Below are 16,400 nucleotides of genomic sequence, written 5' to 3' on the forward strand. Positions count from 1 at the left end.
GATATCCAAATATTTAAATCTTTCAATTTTGCTCTGCTTTTAAAATGCACTTAAGCTACATGTTGATTTCAATTACTACACAAGCCCCAGTTTTTCCAAGCATTTCCTATAGCACACTAGCACAAATCTGCAATGGATATTTTAGCATAGCTTTTCACCATTCATTTAAAGTTATCCCTTTACAGAAGAACAAAAGATACGTGTTACATTTTACAGCTATGGTTTTAATGGAAAATATAATTTCTGAGTTTATAAAGCATTTGTCATATCAATTTGAAGCCTGAAATAGAGAACTGAAAATATGTTATAGCATGATTTGGCTGGATAAAAACAGTTGTCCAGGCTGGGCACCCTGGCTTGCACCTGTAATCCTAGCACTTTGGGAGGTCTGGGTGGGGGGATCTCTTGAGCCCAGCAGTTTGAGATAAGCCTGGCAACATGGAAACATCCCATCTCTCCAAAAAATTAGCCGGGCATGGTGGCACACACCTGTAGTCCCACCTATTCAGGAGGTTGAGGTGGGAGGATCGCTTGAGCCCAGGAAGTTGAGACTGCAGTGAGCTGTGATGGCACCACTGCACTCCAACCTGGGCAACAGGAACCTGTCTCAAGACAAACAAACAAACAAACAAATAAAAAATTTCCAAGTTTTGTGTAAGGTTCAGATAAAATAGCCCTTTGTGGTTGTTGCTGTTAGCCTGGATAGTTCTCTGATGGATAGAGCCTTTGCTCTGATCCCAATATCCCAACATTAGGAAGATAATTTTCTAAAAGAAGTAAAGAAGAATGTCGATCAAAATGCACAAAAGCAGACTTTTAAAATAAAATTTGTCAAGCTTAAAACACTTACTGTACTCCAGCTGAAATCAGAAAATGCTTTGCTTTTTTTTTCAAGTACCCACAGAATATTCACTAAGATAGACCACATCTTGCTCCATGAAAATAGTCTCAACAAATTTTTAAAAACTGGAATGAGAGGAGAGATATCGATAACAGAATGACAACAGGGAAAGGCTCAAATATTTGGGAATTTAATAGCACACACATAATAATCCATGGGTCAAAAAGGGAGTCAATGGAAATTTAAAAATGTATATATCTAAATGAAAATGAAAACCCACATATCACAATATTGGAGATTCAGGCAATGCAGTTCTGAGAGGAAAATGTATAGCACAAAATATTCACATTAAAAATGAAGAAAGGTCTCAAATCAGTAACTTAAGTTCCTTCCTCAAGAACCTAGAAAGAGATAAAAATGCACTCAAAGCAAGCAGAAGGAAGGAAATAATGAAGTGCAGAAATCAATTAAATTGAAATAGAAAACCAATAGGGAAGTCCATTGAGACAAAAAGCTGGTTCTTCTAAAAAACCAAAAATGAGTAACCTTCTAACACCACTGACAAAGAAGAGACAAATGCAAAACACCAATAACAGGAATAAAATAGGGAATATCACTACAAAGTCTGCAGCCACTAATAAGATATTAACAAATGTCATAAACAGGTTTAAGTTCATAAATTTAACAACTTACAAGAAATTATTAATCACCCTCTGAAAGAACTACCAAACCTCACTCAATGTGAATAGCTCTGTATCCATTAAAGTAATTGGATTTATAATTACAAGCCTTCTGACAAAGACAGTTTCAGGCTCTGATAATTTCATTAAATAATTCTATCAACATTTAGAGGTAAGTTGATATGAATTATATACAATCTCTACCAGAAAATAGAAGAAGGAACACTTCCCAACTCATTTTTGAGGCTGGTATTACCCTGATATCAAAACCACACAATGGTACCAGAAAAGAACTTAAATGCAAAAATCCTCCAAAAAATATTAGCATACTGAATCCAGCTGTATATAAATACAATAATGTTTTGTGATCAAAAATGAATTTACTCCAGATCTGCAAGATGGTTCAACATTCAAATTCAATTAATGTAATCCACCATAGCAACATGCTAGTAGTATAGTAACAAATCATACAAGCCTGTTGATGGACTCAGAAAAAGCATCTGACAAAATCCAACACTGATCCATTTAAAAATACGTACGTATATACCTTGGCAAGTTTAGTAATAGTGGGAAATTGCTTCCAGGTTTATATAAAACCATCTACAAAAAATCCTACAGCTAGCATCGCACTTGATGAAATACTTAATGCTTTCCTCCTTAAATCATAAATACAGCAAGGATTTCTACCTTTATCCGTCTTATTCAACATAATGCTGGAGGCTCTAGACACTGAAACAAGGCAAGAAACAATAAAATCCATACATATTGCAAAGGAGGAAGTACTCTATTTGCAGATAACATGACCTCTAGGTATTTAAAAAAAGAAATCATTTTTAAAAAGTGCCTATCACCAACAAGTGAGTGAGTTACCATGGCTGCAGGATACAAGATTAACACACAGAAATCACTTTTATTTCTATGTACTAACAAGAAGCAAGAAGAAATCCAACTTAAAAATACAATATCTTTTAAAATCACTCCAAAGAAAGAAAAGTACTTAGGCATAAAATTAACAAAATAGATACAGGATCTGTATGGTGAAAAATACCAAATATTACTTAAAGAAATAAAATACGTAAATAAGTAGAGAAACTTCTCTGTTCATGGATTAGAAGATTCAGCATAGTAAAGATGCACTCCAGAGAATTATGTTGAGTGAAAAAAGCTGGTGTCAAAAGGTTACATACTGTATGATTTCACTTCTACAACGTTACTGCTTATTATATTTCTTATATAACATATATAAGTAAATTACTTACACAACATATTTTACTTATATAACATTATTGAAATGGCAAAATTTTAGATGTGTAGATTAGTGGTTCCCATGGGCTGTGAACAGGGGAAATGGGAATGTTTGTGTGGTTGTAAGATGGAGTATGGAGGATCCGTGTAATGCTGGGACTTTCTTATCTCCATGGTGCTGTTGGATACCTAAACCTACAAAGGCAATAACACTGTATAGAACTTAAATGAGTACAAGAAAAATTCGGGAAATCTGAATAAGATCTGCAACCTGTATCAAAATCATTATCTTGGATGAGATATTTACTAAAGTTTTATATGATGTTACCATTGGGAAAACATACGGGAGGGATGTTTCAGAAATATTTCTTAAAATTGCACGTAGAGCTATAATTATCTTAAGAAAATTTCAATTAAAAATGCTTACTGTCTAAGTGTAAAACTAAGACAAAACAAAAATCCATTTTCTCCCTGCATTGATGTTTTCTATTTTTCACTTTCCTGTTAGATGTTAAGGGTACTTATATTCTGGGAATTTAACTTTGCAAGTGTGCAATTTAAAAGAACTACCAAGTCAATTTTTCCATTTCTTGGTATACATAGTGTTTTCTAGAGTTTGCCTGGTATTGTCTGCTGGAAGTTTCTTCCAGTTTCCTTCTTGCTTTCTCTCAAATACAACCCACCTGTGTGCTTCAGCGCTAGTTCTTTGTTGTGGCAGCTGCTTCTTAGTCCCTGTTCTCTGGCCTCCAACACAGCACATTTGGACCCTGGACATGGTGGTTGCTCATTTTCAATTTTTCCACGTCGTGTGGTTTTCATTTAGCCTCTGAACTTTGCTCTGCACGACCACGCAATTCAAGCCCGGTGCCATCTCAAGAGGCTTGCTGGCGCCTCTCTCACGGGGAGTTAGAACTTTCCATTCCTGTGGGAAGAGAAGGGAAGGGCTTTTATAAATGTTTTTTATGGCTCAGGTTAGTTATCAAGATCGATAATTTGGATATCTTGGTCATGAAACGACAGAAGATTCAGGCAGATGCATGACACTCAGAAAACTGGACTTCAAGACTTATTAATTTATATTTTCCCACATTTTAGTTTAGATATTATGGACATAGTACCTAATAGTTTTACACTGACTAGCCAAAAAGAGGTGATATAATCCATGATTCATTATAGGCAGAAAATATTTAGAACAGAAAAATAATTGGTGTAATCCTATTATGCTCAAAAACATCCATACCAACCAAATCTGAGAACATTTGACAGTCACTGTTGATCTCACTAACTAGATTATTATCCAGATCTTCAGTATTCACACACAGCCACACATGTGCGCGCACACACACACACACACACACTTATATATATATGTTTATGTGTGTGTGTTGTGTGGGGAAAGGGTCCTTGCACCCGCACACAGAACAGGGCATACATGCCAATCTCCAAGTCCATTAGCCCCCTTGAGGTCACTGTATGGTCACCAGAACTACTAGGATCTGGTGATATCCCTTGAGTGGAGAAACTTGTGAAGGTATCTGGACCACCACTTTTGAGTAGCTTATTATTTCCATCCATGGGAAGCTGTGGGAGCCCGACCTGCAGACCCTGACCCAGCAATGGATGAGAGACGTACACTGACACAGGTATTTTGCCTGTCAGTCCAAATAAGGGGCTCTGCTCTGATTTTGCAGCATCACCTTGATAAGCCAGCAACGTTTCCATTTATTTAGTACAGATTTAATGACAAAGGCTTTGAGTCAACACACCTGTGGATAATTAATCTTGTCACCTTCCCCTGGAGTCAGTAGTCCTATAGATGATCAAAGGTTTCTCTTAGGATCACATGAGTAAACAAGCTATTTAGATAAACTCCCTTACATTCCTTTGTTGTTTACCCTTGCTATTAGCTCAAAGTCGAGTAGGCTGCCTTCAGCCATAACCTTTCCCCAAGGCTTTTGCAAAACCTTCTGGTCTTCCAAGAAAGTTTGTGTCTACTTTACAATGTATCCCACCATCCTCACTGAACCCCCACAGGAGGCTGCGGGATTGTGCTTTTGTTGGTACTTTCCTCTTGGTCAACAGGTGTGCCATGGTGGAACCATTCCTGGACCACTCTCTCCTGGTTTCCTTTGTGCTCTAGGAATCACTGAGGTGGTCTTTATATTCCCGATTTATGCTCTCAATATCTCTCCTGCCTCTTTAAGAAAATTTCAATTAAAAATGCTTACTGTCTAAGTGTAAAAATAAGACAACACAAAAATCTTTGGTGTTTATTACTACTTGGTTCAAATTTGACCTTTAAGTTTTCTTTACTCAGGGTAAGAACCCTCCTCCTGTTGGTTTTCTGACAGGTTCACTAATCATTATGTCTAACTTAAGGGTCCTCTGCAATCACAACCGTTTGAGCTTAAGGTTTGAACCTGGACAGACACTACCATGTCATTCAATGATGAGACAATAAATGGAAAATCCTTGGAATCATAAATGTCTAAAGGTGTCAACAACCGTCACTGAACAAAATTCAAGAACTTACTATTACTCCCTAAGGAAAATGAAACAGAATTATTACGTTATAATCAGGTTCCTACAAATCAAAAATACAAAAATGATTTACAATGAAATGTTCTCTAAATACATAGTCTGAGAAAAATAGACATTCATGTTTTATAATCTTGAACAGTTCTTGTCATTCCTTGAACTGGCATCAATAATGTGCTATAACCTCACTGGTATGAGGAACAAATAATAGACTTTAATAAATGCGTGAAAGTGTAAATTAATTTATTGCATACCTACAACAGATTTGACTTTGACCTTTTTAAAAACATTTAGAAAGATCAGGCAATTTATCTGAATCAATTTCAGGTGCAGCTAATCAGGTGTTCAAGATAATATTACTTTGAACGCTCTTCATTAGGAAGCTGGTGCTGATGAAACAAAACACCCACTGGCTGGAAGGACTCGGGAAGATGGATTATGAGACTGGCTGGCCTGAATGGCAAAGTGGCCCTGGTATCTTCAAAAATGATTTGTACACATTTAAAGATGAGAGAGAATTTTAGAGTTGACAATAATTGCTGTAAACAGTAGCAATTTAGTGTCTATTAGCCATGCTTGTTCAAGTAGCTGAAATGGAATTTCTAAGCATTGCAAACAACCTGCTTTGGCAAAAGCGAAAACATGTGATCCTTTGGTCACGGTCTAGCAGCAGGCTGTGCCTCACACAGATAAGCCCAGCAGAAAGCAAATGGCGTATGGGGATGTGGTGGGTGTGGAAAGGCACATAAGAGGAAATGTGTCTAAGCCACTGAACACTTTCCTCAGAGACAGGGCAGCCTGGATGAGAAACAAGAAGCTTCAAGAATCCCCAGTCCCAGGCATGAGGACTCCTGCTGTCCTTCACAGGACGTGCTAACTGAGAGAGAAGTCGTCTCCACTGACCAGGAACGCAGGCCCCTGGGACGCTCACCTGCTGTGGGGACTGAAGAACATCCAGGGCGGCGACTGTGGAGACGATGGCCCTTTTGTCTGCTCGGTGTGGCCGCAGGGAGAGAGACATGCCAGCTACGAGCTGCACTCCCAGCTCCGCGATGGTGACTCGGTCATCCAGGACGATCACCGTCTTCTCAGCCAGGATGGAGTCCGAGAGCGGCGAGAGGACCTGAAAAGTCAGCGAGGAGGCTCGTGCATCTCTGCCCCTCATAAGCACTGTGAATCCCTTAACTCAGGACTCCCAAAAAAGCACTCTCCCAGCCCTTGGCTCAATGCATGCACCTGTGGGAATTGCTTAGGAAAGTGTTATGCTCTGATTCCATTACACTTGCCAATTAAAAAGGGAGTTTGAAAAGTATCATCTTGGTCCATTTGCTTCCCTTATTGGTAAAAACATATGATAACAATTAACAGTACATTGTCTGAGAACTTCATTTAATTAAGGGACAATAACTCAAAACAGCCTATCTGGAGATACTGAATGTTCAAAGAATAACATTTTCCCATCAACTAGGATTAATGTTTCAAACATAGCAGAATTGCAATAAACTGTTTAAAGGAATGGTGTTCATCTCTTTTCTGCTCATAGTCCTGCCAGCAGGCAGGTAGATGTTTACTATGGGACAGTAATGATCATTGTGTGCGCTACTGCACCATCATTGCATAACCCTCTTTGTTGGCTGAGGCCCTCTAGTCTGTACAGAAGCAACTTCCTGAGCTTATGGCCCTAAGTTTGCCAGAGGAACCCTCTCCTTCCACTATCCTGCCCTAATCAAAAATCACTGCTCTCTGAGCTAATCTACTTGTATTACTGCTAAGACATCTGAAATGTGTCTCTCATGTTGCCTATCTTGGTTTCTCTCTTCCTTCAACAGGGATCCAGCCCTTCCTCTCACTCTGCCTCATGCTCTGCTCTGACCCTCACCTGTCCAGAACCCACCCTGAAACAGCCTCTCTGGCTCTGCAATTCCAGAACCTTCCCCTCAAGAAGTGGCTGTCCTGTGTCCCTTTATGAGAACACTTTAGTTGCTACTGCCTAGTCTGTGTGTTTAGCATCTGGGGATTTTGTCAGGGGAGAAAGAGGAGTGACTCATGGGTGCTGAGTGAGACCTGCTGGGTGCCCTGTTCCATGTGCTCATGGAAGGAAGAGAGCTGACATCAACTTCCCCAGCAGCACATGATAACCGTGCATATTTAACCCATGAATGCTTCACAGAGCTCCAAAGAGTATGGTTGGATTATTTCTCTGATGTTACTGATGAGGAAACCAAGGCATGGGGAAGAGAGGCTACCCATCCACAGATGGTGGGCTGCAGAAGCAGGGTCTATGCTCAGGTAGACTGCCTGCTATGAACTCTNAAAAAAGCACTCTCCCAGCCCTTGGCTCAATGCATGCACCTGTGGGAATTGCTTAGGAAAGTGTTATGCTCTGATTCCATTACACTTGCCAATTAAAAGGGAGTTTGAAAAGTATCATCTTGGTCCATTTGCTTCCCTTATTGGTAAAACATATGATAACAATTAACAGTACATTGTCTGAGAACTTCATTTAATTAAGGGACAATAACTCAAAACAGCCTATCTGGAGATACTGAATGTTCAAAGAATAACATTTTCCCATCAACTAGGATTAATGTTTCAAACATAGCAGAATTGCAATAAACTGTTTAAAGGAATGGTGTTCATCTCTTTTCTGCTCATAGTCCTGCCAGCAGGCAGGTAGATGTTTACTATGGGACAGTAATGATCATTGTGTGCGCTACTGCACCATCATTGCATAACCCTCTTTGTTGGCTGAGGCCCTCTAGTCTGTACAGAAGCAACTTCCTGAGCTTATGGCCCTAAGTTTGCCAGAGGAACCCTCTCCTTCCACTATCCTGCCCTAATCAAAATCACTGCTCTCTGAGCTAATCTACTTGTATTACTGCTAAGACATCTGAAATGTGTCTCTCATGTTGCCTATCTTGGTTTCTCTCTTCCTTCAACAGGGATCCAGCCCTTCCTCTCACTCTGCCTCATGCTCTGCTCTGACCCTCACCTGTCCAGAACCCACCCTGAAACAGCCTCTCTGGCTCTGCAATTCCAGAACCTTCCCCTCAAGAAGTGGCTGTCCTGTGTCCCTTTATGAGAACACTTTAGTTGCTACTGCCTAGTCTGTGTGTTTAGCATCTGGGGATTTTGTCAGGGGAGAAAGAGGAGTGACTCATGGGTGCTGAGTGAGACCTGCTGGGTGCCCTGTTCCATGTGCTCATGGAAGGAAGAGAGCTGACATCAACTTCCCCAGCAGCACATGATAACCGTGCATATTTAACCCATGAATGCTTCACAGAGCTCCAAAGAGTATGGTTGGATTATTTCTCTGATGTTACTGATGAGGAAACCAAGGCATGGGGAAGAGAGGCTACCCATCCACAGATGGTGGGCTGCAGAAGCAGGGTCTATGCTCAGGTAGACTGCCTGCTATGAACTCTTCCTTCCTATAGCTAATCCCATTCACCTTCTCAACAAGTATGAAGTACATCTTTGTTTTTGCAAGAAGAAACCAAGGCTCGGAGAGGCTTATGGGTGGCCCAGATAATTGCCAATTAGCACACTGGGATCTAGTTTCATTTCACTTTTGAAACCCAGCTTCTTTACAATATGCTGTTCTGCCTCCTTGTAAGGTCTGAGAATTACACTTACCTGGCAGGGTAGATACCATGATCATGAAGGTGGTTTTCCCAGGGCGAGGCTTGTCTATTGCACGCTTTGAGAATCGTTTACTTGTATTACTGCTAAAACATCTGAAATGTGTCTCTCCTGTTGCCAATCATGGCTTCTTTTTTCCTTCCTTAGAACTGCAGCTCTAAGTGATAGGAACATTTTCGCCAGCATAGTAACAGCGATTTGAGTTTCCCAAAGTGCAAGGTGAATATTTCAGTGGGTAAAACAAATAATTTTAGATGAGAAAATTATAGGTAGCAAAGGAACATAGCATTTAAAAACAGAGGGAAAAGTTATTCCCATTTTAAATCTCAATCCTTTCAATGATATTAGGAGAAAGTCTCTTTGCAGTGCTGGAATGTCTTCAATAGTTCTCTGACCCTTGCTGTTCTTCATTAGTCGATAAAGACAAACTCACTCACAGACATAAGCAGACCATAGTATCTACTCAGATTTTTAATAGTATCAGTTCATTTTTTCCAAATTCATCTTTAGGGGACTTTTTGTTACATGGTGGATTGTCCTATTTGGTTTTTTGTGTCAGTGAGATGAGCATCCTAATTTAAATAAGGATTAAAGAGCTTAACAGGAACAATAATAAAGGTGGTATTTGAAAAAGGAAGTATCTTGAAAGTGGTATGTGGATAAATGAAGTTTTAGAGCTGCCGTATAAATGGAAGTAAAACAGGTTGGATTAGTCTGTTCTCATTCTGCTAATAAAGACATAGCCAAGACTGGGTAATTAATTGACTCGCAGTTCCATGGTTGTGTGGCCAGAGAGTCCTCACAATCATGGCAGAAGGTGAAGGAAGAAAAAAGTCACATCTTACAAGGCAGTAGGCAAGAGATCTTGTGTAGGGAAACTCCCCTTTATAAAACCAGATCTCACGAGACCAGATCTCCCCTTTGTAAAACTACCAGATCTCATGAGACTTCTCCACTATCACAAGAACAGCACAGGAAAGACCTGCTCCCATGATTCAATTACCTCCCACTGGGTCCCTCCTACAACATGTGGGAATTATGAGAGCTCCAACTCAAGATGAGATTTGGGTGGGGACACAGCCACATCATGTCGGAGGTCTATTTTAAGATGTATTATACCACATTCAATATCATATATTTGTTTTGTGCCCTAACTCTGTAGACACCTGTGAACTCTATGTCTCTTTGATTCGCCTTTGCACCTCCAAGGCCTATAGCACTAGGCAGAAATAGGCTTAAAAATATGTTTAACTGGCCGGGCATGGTGGCTCAGGCCTGTAATCCCAGCACTTTGGGAGGATGAGGTGGGTGGATCACGAGGTCAGGAGACTGAGACCATCCTGGCTAACACGGTGAAACCCCGTCTCTGCTAAAAATACAAAAAATTAGCTAGGTGTGGTGACACGCACCTGTAGTCCTAGCTACTTGGGAGGCTGAGGCAGGAGAATGGTGTAAACCCAGGAGGCGGAGCTTGCAGTGAGCAGAGATCGTGCCACTGCACTCCAGCCTGGGCGACAGAGCGAGATTCTGACTCAAAAAAAAAAGAAATAAAATGTTTAACTATAACAGTTAAGCTATTTAACTATCCTGCATTGTTGTGATATTTTTGTAGAGTGACATGGATCTTAAAAAGCAAAGTGCACACAATCTTCCTCCAAACACGCCATTCTCAGCAATTTCTTTGCCTTTAGATGTGAAAGCTTCATTCCTACAAATCAGACTTCCCACTCTGATTTGTTAATGCACTCAGTCAGAGGCTTCCTGTTCAGTAACCAGCAATGAAAAGTTATTTTTAATTACCTCTTCTGACCCAGGAAAGGCATGCCATTTTTCAGGTACCAGGGAGAGATGACAATGGAGAGAGATGAAAGATGTGGAACAAAAACTCTCATACAACCCATTCTCCACCTACCACAGCCCAGCCCAGGGAGGAAGCACAGCTTCAGGGCTTTGGCTGCAATGTAAGGCAATGGGAATACTGGAAAAAGGTGTATAAATACAGGTGGTCCCAAGAGAAGGTGATGGAGACCTATGCTGTCCTCCCAGCCCCAGATAGGTGCAGGGCACTCCTGGCCTCTGTGGGCTGCCACCCAGATCCAGTAAACATTCTTTTTGAAGGCCCAAAGGACTCTGCTTCCTCCTCTTTATCATGAATTGATCAATAGATATTTTCTATGAGCCCTACTGAGGGCCAGGCCAGGTTCTATGCTCTGGGAAAGGAGTGGTGAGTGAAACAGATTTATCCTCTGTGCCTGGGAAGTTTATATTTTAGAAGATGGGAGGGAGATATTACAAAATATTAAAACATAATAATAGCTATAGTTTCATGTATGTCTAATGGGTTCCTCACTTCTTCTATTCTCCCTTTTTCTTGGAAGGTTGAATACTGGCAAACTCACTATTTACAACCTGAAGAGAAGACCTTGCAATGTGGTTTCCTGCCCATTCTGTTGTTAATGCAATCTTGAATCAAAGCAAGTAGAATCCAGTTTGTGAAAGGCCTGATCTCCGACCCAGAACCATCCAGGAATTAAGCAGCATGGATGATACCTCAGATCACGTTCCTTGCCTGGGAGGGGTTATTGAAGAAGCTGCCAACAGAGGGACCATCGACTACCTGGCCTTCCTATGATGTCCCTGAGAGCAGAGGCATGATGGTGGTGTGGAGAGGTTAGGGGAGCTTTGTAGTTGCCTCTGCCACTGGCTGTGGAGACCTCAGGCATGAGTCTTAGGCCCTGCAACTGGCATAGAGGGTATTCATTCTCAGCTTCACAAAGCTACTATCTAAGCACCACATCAGAGCAACCTGGAAATGGTGAACTGTGGACCACGTCTCAGTTACATGATTGTGTTTTGCTTTGAGTGGGGAAAAGGGAAAGCAAACTTTTAATGGAAAAAGTGGAATAAAATACTCAGGAACACCTAAGGAACAAGTCTACCCTGGAACACACAGTGGCTGTGAAATAATGAGTTTGCTTTCTAGGTAGTGGCATGGAAAGCCTCCAGGATTTATTGCAGAATGGAAAAACCGAACAAGTGCAGCACGGTGTATACAGCATACTCCATTTAATGAAAGAATGAAAGAGAAAAAGGTATAATAATGTATATTACTATTTTATTTTATTTAAAAAACACAAGAAGAAAAATGAAAAAACACTACAAAGAGAATTGGAAGGAAATTGATGGAAGTAGATAGGGTGAGGATAAACTTTTCAATGTATATTTTTTATGTTGTTTGATTTTGGACTATGTCATCATGCTTCTTTTTTCAAAAAATAAAATAAAATTTAAACATTCAGCAATGTTTTTCTTCTCTGGTATCCTTCTGTCTAAAGCAGTTTCTGCAGTACTTCAGCAATAGAACAGAGAGAATTTAATTTCTCGGACTCCTTAGATCAGGAAACTTAGTTTTACTTTCTTCCTATTGGGGATGTCAAGATATTTGGGCTATGTTAATCTACTACCATCTTCAAAAGCTTTCCCTTCAAGGTAAAAATGCCTCTCAGCTTAAGCAACAAAACATGTGCTTAGGTGTGTTATTAATATACCACCCTGGAAGCAAAGTTTACTGGATAATTCAAAGATCGTTGAGCAGAGAAAACCTGTCATCCCGTAATCAGTGTTTTATCTTATCTTTTCACCCCGAAATTACTCTTCATTGACACTTACGGACACAATCTGCTACAAGAAACAGCTAGACGTTTTTGACTATACAGGTTAGTTTTGGGCTTCTGCCCTCTGCAAGAAAAAGAAAACATTACTTAAACACACACTGGTGATCTGGAAAGAAACCAAAGCGTGATATAACCTGCTTGCGGCTGATCAGAGCCCATAAACCTCAAGTGCCACCTTCTTCTCAGTGGCTGATGAAGTGTCAAAAGGCCTCTAAGGACACCATCAGTTCCTCTTCTGTCTCCTCCACTTTCTCCTTTCTTCTCATTCCCCCCTTCTTACTCTTTCCTTCCTCCTCCTCCATCTTCATCATCTTCTTTTTCTTCTCCTTGTTCTTACCCAAGGTGAGGAAGAGGAAGAAGGATTTTGGTGGAGAGGTAGCTGTTCTGTCACAGGTATCATCATCTATCTCTAATTTGAGTGCTTTTTTGTTTATTGTTTGTTGTTTTTAAATGGGCCCCCTTTGCCACATGTGCTGCCTTGCTTTGACTTACATTTCCTAGTACCCCCTGCATGTAGACATAGTCACGTGAGACATTTTAACCAATAGAATTGGAGAAATATAAAAATAATTCATGTAATTCATGCTGCCTCTGGACCAAAAGATTTTAAGGAGCAGTTTTGCCTCCTCCATGCTGTCTTTACCATCCTCCAGTTAGACCCAGACAACAATAAAGCCCAAGATGATGGCAGAGCCTCAGGATGGAAACCACTTGGGGCCTCTGGGGCTCTGCAGCTGTGGAGGAGAGTCACCTCGTACTCAGGAATGCCCACTGTGGACCCACAGCTGGAAAGAAAAGCTGTGCTATGTTTGATCTATAATACATCAGGAATATATTTGATTCAGTATTTTAGCATACTTGCAATAATACAAAAGTAATTTCTAGAAGTTTTCAATTTTTTTTGGTGCTTACTCTTTGCCAGCTATGATTTTAAGTGCTTTGCAGATATATTTCATTGAATTCTCTGGACAACTATGAAGTATAATTCTCATCCTCAATTTGTAGGTGAGGAAACTGAGAAACAGAGAAGTTAAATAGCATGTCTAGAGTCATGCAGGTAGAAGGGTCACAGCCAGGAGTAACACCAGGCAGTCTGACTCCAGACTCCACACCCTCACCCAATGTGCTGAAGTCTGCGGACCTTGGTTGGCGTCCGCAAATAGCCGGAAATGAATAACACAGGAGAGAACAATAGGGGAATTAGAATAAAAGTAACTATAGCGATCGCATAAAGGCCAGGTTTCGTGCTCAGTGCTTCTAAGTATTGCATTATTTTACTTAATCTTAACTATCCTATGAGATAGACATGATTCTTCTTCCCATTTTAATTTTCTCACATCAGAATGCTAGTAAGAATGCAAGTCAGATCCATCTGACCAAGCCCAGACCATTGTTAACTATTGTGGATGATGCTTTCCTGGGGTCTGAACCCCTGAGAACCAGTTTATCCCATTTATAAAGAGTTATAAAGGTTTTGAGTCCCAGGAGCATCAGATCCACAGTCTTGTCTCTGGTTTCTCAGCTTCTGTTGGAAGCCACTAAAATTCTCCAGCCCTTGATCTAGCTCACTCCATGTTCCAGATCTCAGTCTGCCAGGGGAGGCTGGGCGCCCAGATGATGGTCTCATACTGAGAGGGAAGGTGCTGGAGGTGAAGTTCACCACATGCCTCATTTCCTTCCCATTCATAAAATGGATTCACAGTTGGTAGAAACAAACGCCGTTCCTCAGAATGCATTCCCTGAGCCATTCCTAATTTAAACTTGGCACCCGCCTCTGGTCACTCTCTGTCTGTATTACGCTATTTTCCTGTATCTAATTTGCTATGTATGCTACTGTGTACACTACATTTACAACATTGCTGCATTACTTAGACTCTTCATATCAAGTCACTTACACTGTATTAATCGCACCAGATTGCTCTGTTATATAATGTACTTCTTCACAGTAATTACCACTCTCGGAACCCTCCTGGTTATTTCTTATCTGTCTTCCCCACCTGAAGGTAACCCGCTTGAGACCATGGACCTGTTTCCTCTTCCCTGCTGTCTCTGCTAATAGCACAGTGCTGGGCACATAGAAGTTATTCAACAAATAGATGCTGAGTGTGTGAATGAACATGTCACAGCTGTTTCCTCTGGAAACCATTCATTTCTGTACACCACCACCAGTAGCATGTGTATCTATAAGAAGGCAAAGAAGGTGACTTACACAAGGTTATCATGGAAATGGCATTAAGAAAAATGCAAGTGATTTCATATGTTATGAGAGAAGACAGACCAGACCAGGAGAAGAAACTTATGAACCAAAGGCAAAAGGCAAAATAAATTTGCAGTCAAAAATCTGATAAATGTGAGATCTTGGATTCCCAGTGATGATTCAGCCTCTGTGCACAAGAGTTAAGGAAAACATGAACTTGGAAATGGAAAACAGACATTTTATGCCATCTTAATTTTTAACATTTGCAAGATGGTCTATAAATGTCATTTATGAGAAGTTGTCTTTAAAGCATGATATTTTCACTACCAAACTAAAACTTTTGCCAAACATTACTCTTGGGTAATTGAGGGGGAAAAAAAGATTCTTAGAATGAAAATGGGTTTCCTCTAAGGATCCCATAAGAAACATCCCTTACTTTGTTTTCTTTTTTTAAATTATTACACTTTAAGTTCTAGGTTACATGTGTACAACATGCAGGTTTGATACATAGGTATGTATGTGTCATGTTGGTGTGCTGCACCCATCAACTCATCATTTACATTAGGTATTTCTCCTAATGCTATCCCTCCCCAAAACCCCACTCCCTGACAGGCCCTGGTGTATGATGTTCCCCGCCCTGTGTTCAAGTGATCTCATTGTTCAGTTCCCACCTATGAGTAAGAACATGTGGTGTTTGGTTTTCTGTCCTTGTGACAGTTTGCTGTGAATGATGGTTTCCAGCTGCATCCATGTCCCTGCAAAGGACATGAACTCATCCTTTTTCATGGCTGCATAGTATTCCATGGTGTATATGTGCCACATTTTCTTACAGTCTATCATTGATAGACATTTGGGTTGGTTCCAAGCCTTTCCTATTGTGAATAGTGCGGCAATAAATGTACATGTGCATATGTCTTTATAGTAGCATGATTTATAATCTTTTGGATACATACCCAGTAATGAGATGGCTGGGTCAAATGGTAATTCTAGTTCCAGATCCTTGAGGAATCGCCATACTGTCTTCCACAATGATTGAACTAATTTACACTCCCACCAAAGTGTAAAAGTGTTCCTATTTCTCCACATCTTCTCCAGCATCTGTAGATTCATGACTTTTTAATGATTGTTATTCTAACTGGCATGAGATGGTATCTCATTGTGGTTTTGATTTGCATTTCTCTGATGACCAGTGATGATGAGCATTTTGTCATGTGTCCGTTGGCTGCATAGATGTCTGCTTTTGAAAAGTGTCTGTTCAGATCCTTTGCCCACTTTTTGATGGGGTTGTTTTTTTCTTGTAAGTTTGAGTTCTTTGTAGATTCTGGATATTAGCCCTTTGATAGGTAGATTGCAAAAATTTTCTCCCATTCAGCAGGTTGCCTGTTCACTCTGATGGTAGTTTTTTTTTGCCATGCAGAAGCTCTTTAGTGTAATTAGATCCCATTTGTCTATTTTGGCTTTTATTGCCATTGCTTTTGGTGTTTTAGTCATGAAGTTCTTGCCCATGCCTATGTACTGAATGGTATTGCCTAGGTTTTCTTTTAGGGTTTTTATGGTTTTAGGTGTAACATTTAAGTCTTTAA

The 16,400-nt window shown here is 40.3% G+C and overlaps 1 pseudogene; it reads right to left on the reverse strand.

Annotated features, from left to right (window-relative positions):
• Positions 1–3,556: 3,556 nt before the first annotated feature.
• Positions 3,557–6,469, reverse strand: LOC108528389 (transmembrane protein 132B-like; annotated as a pseudogene).
• Positions 6,470–16,400: the final 9,931 nt, after the last annotated feature.

The sequence above is a fragment of the Rhinopithecus bieti genome, unplaced genomic scaffold (assembly GCF_001698545.2).
Source record: "Rhinopithecus bieti isolate Rb0 unplaced genomic scaffold, ASM169854v2 scaffold_5246, whole genome shotgun sequence".
NCBI classification, from domain to species: domain Eukaryota; kingdom Metazoa; phylum Chordata; class Mammalia; order Primates; family Cercopithecidae; genus Rhinopithecus; species Rhinopithecus bieti.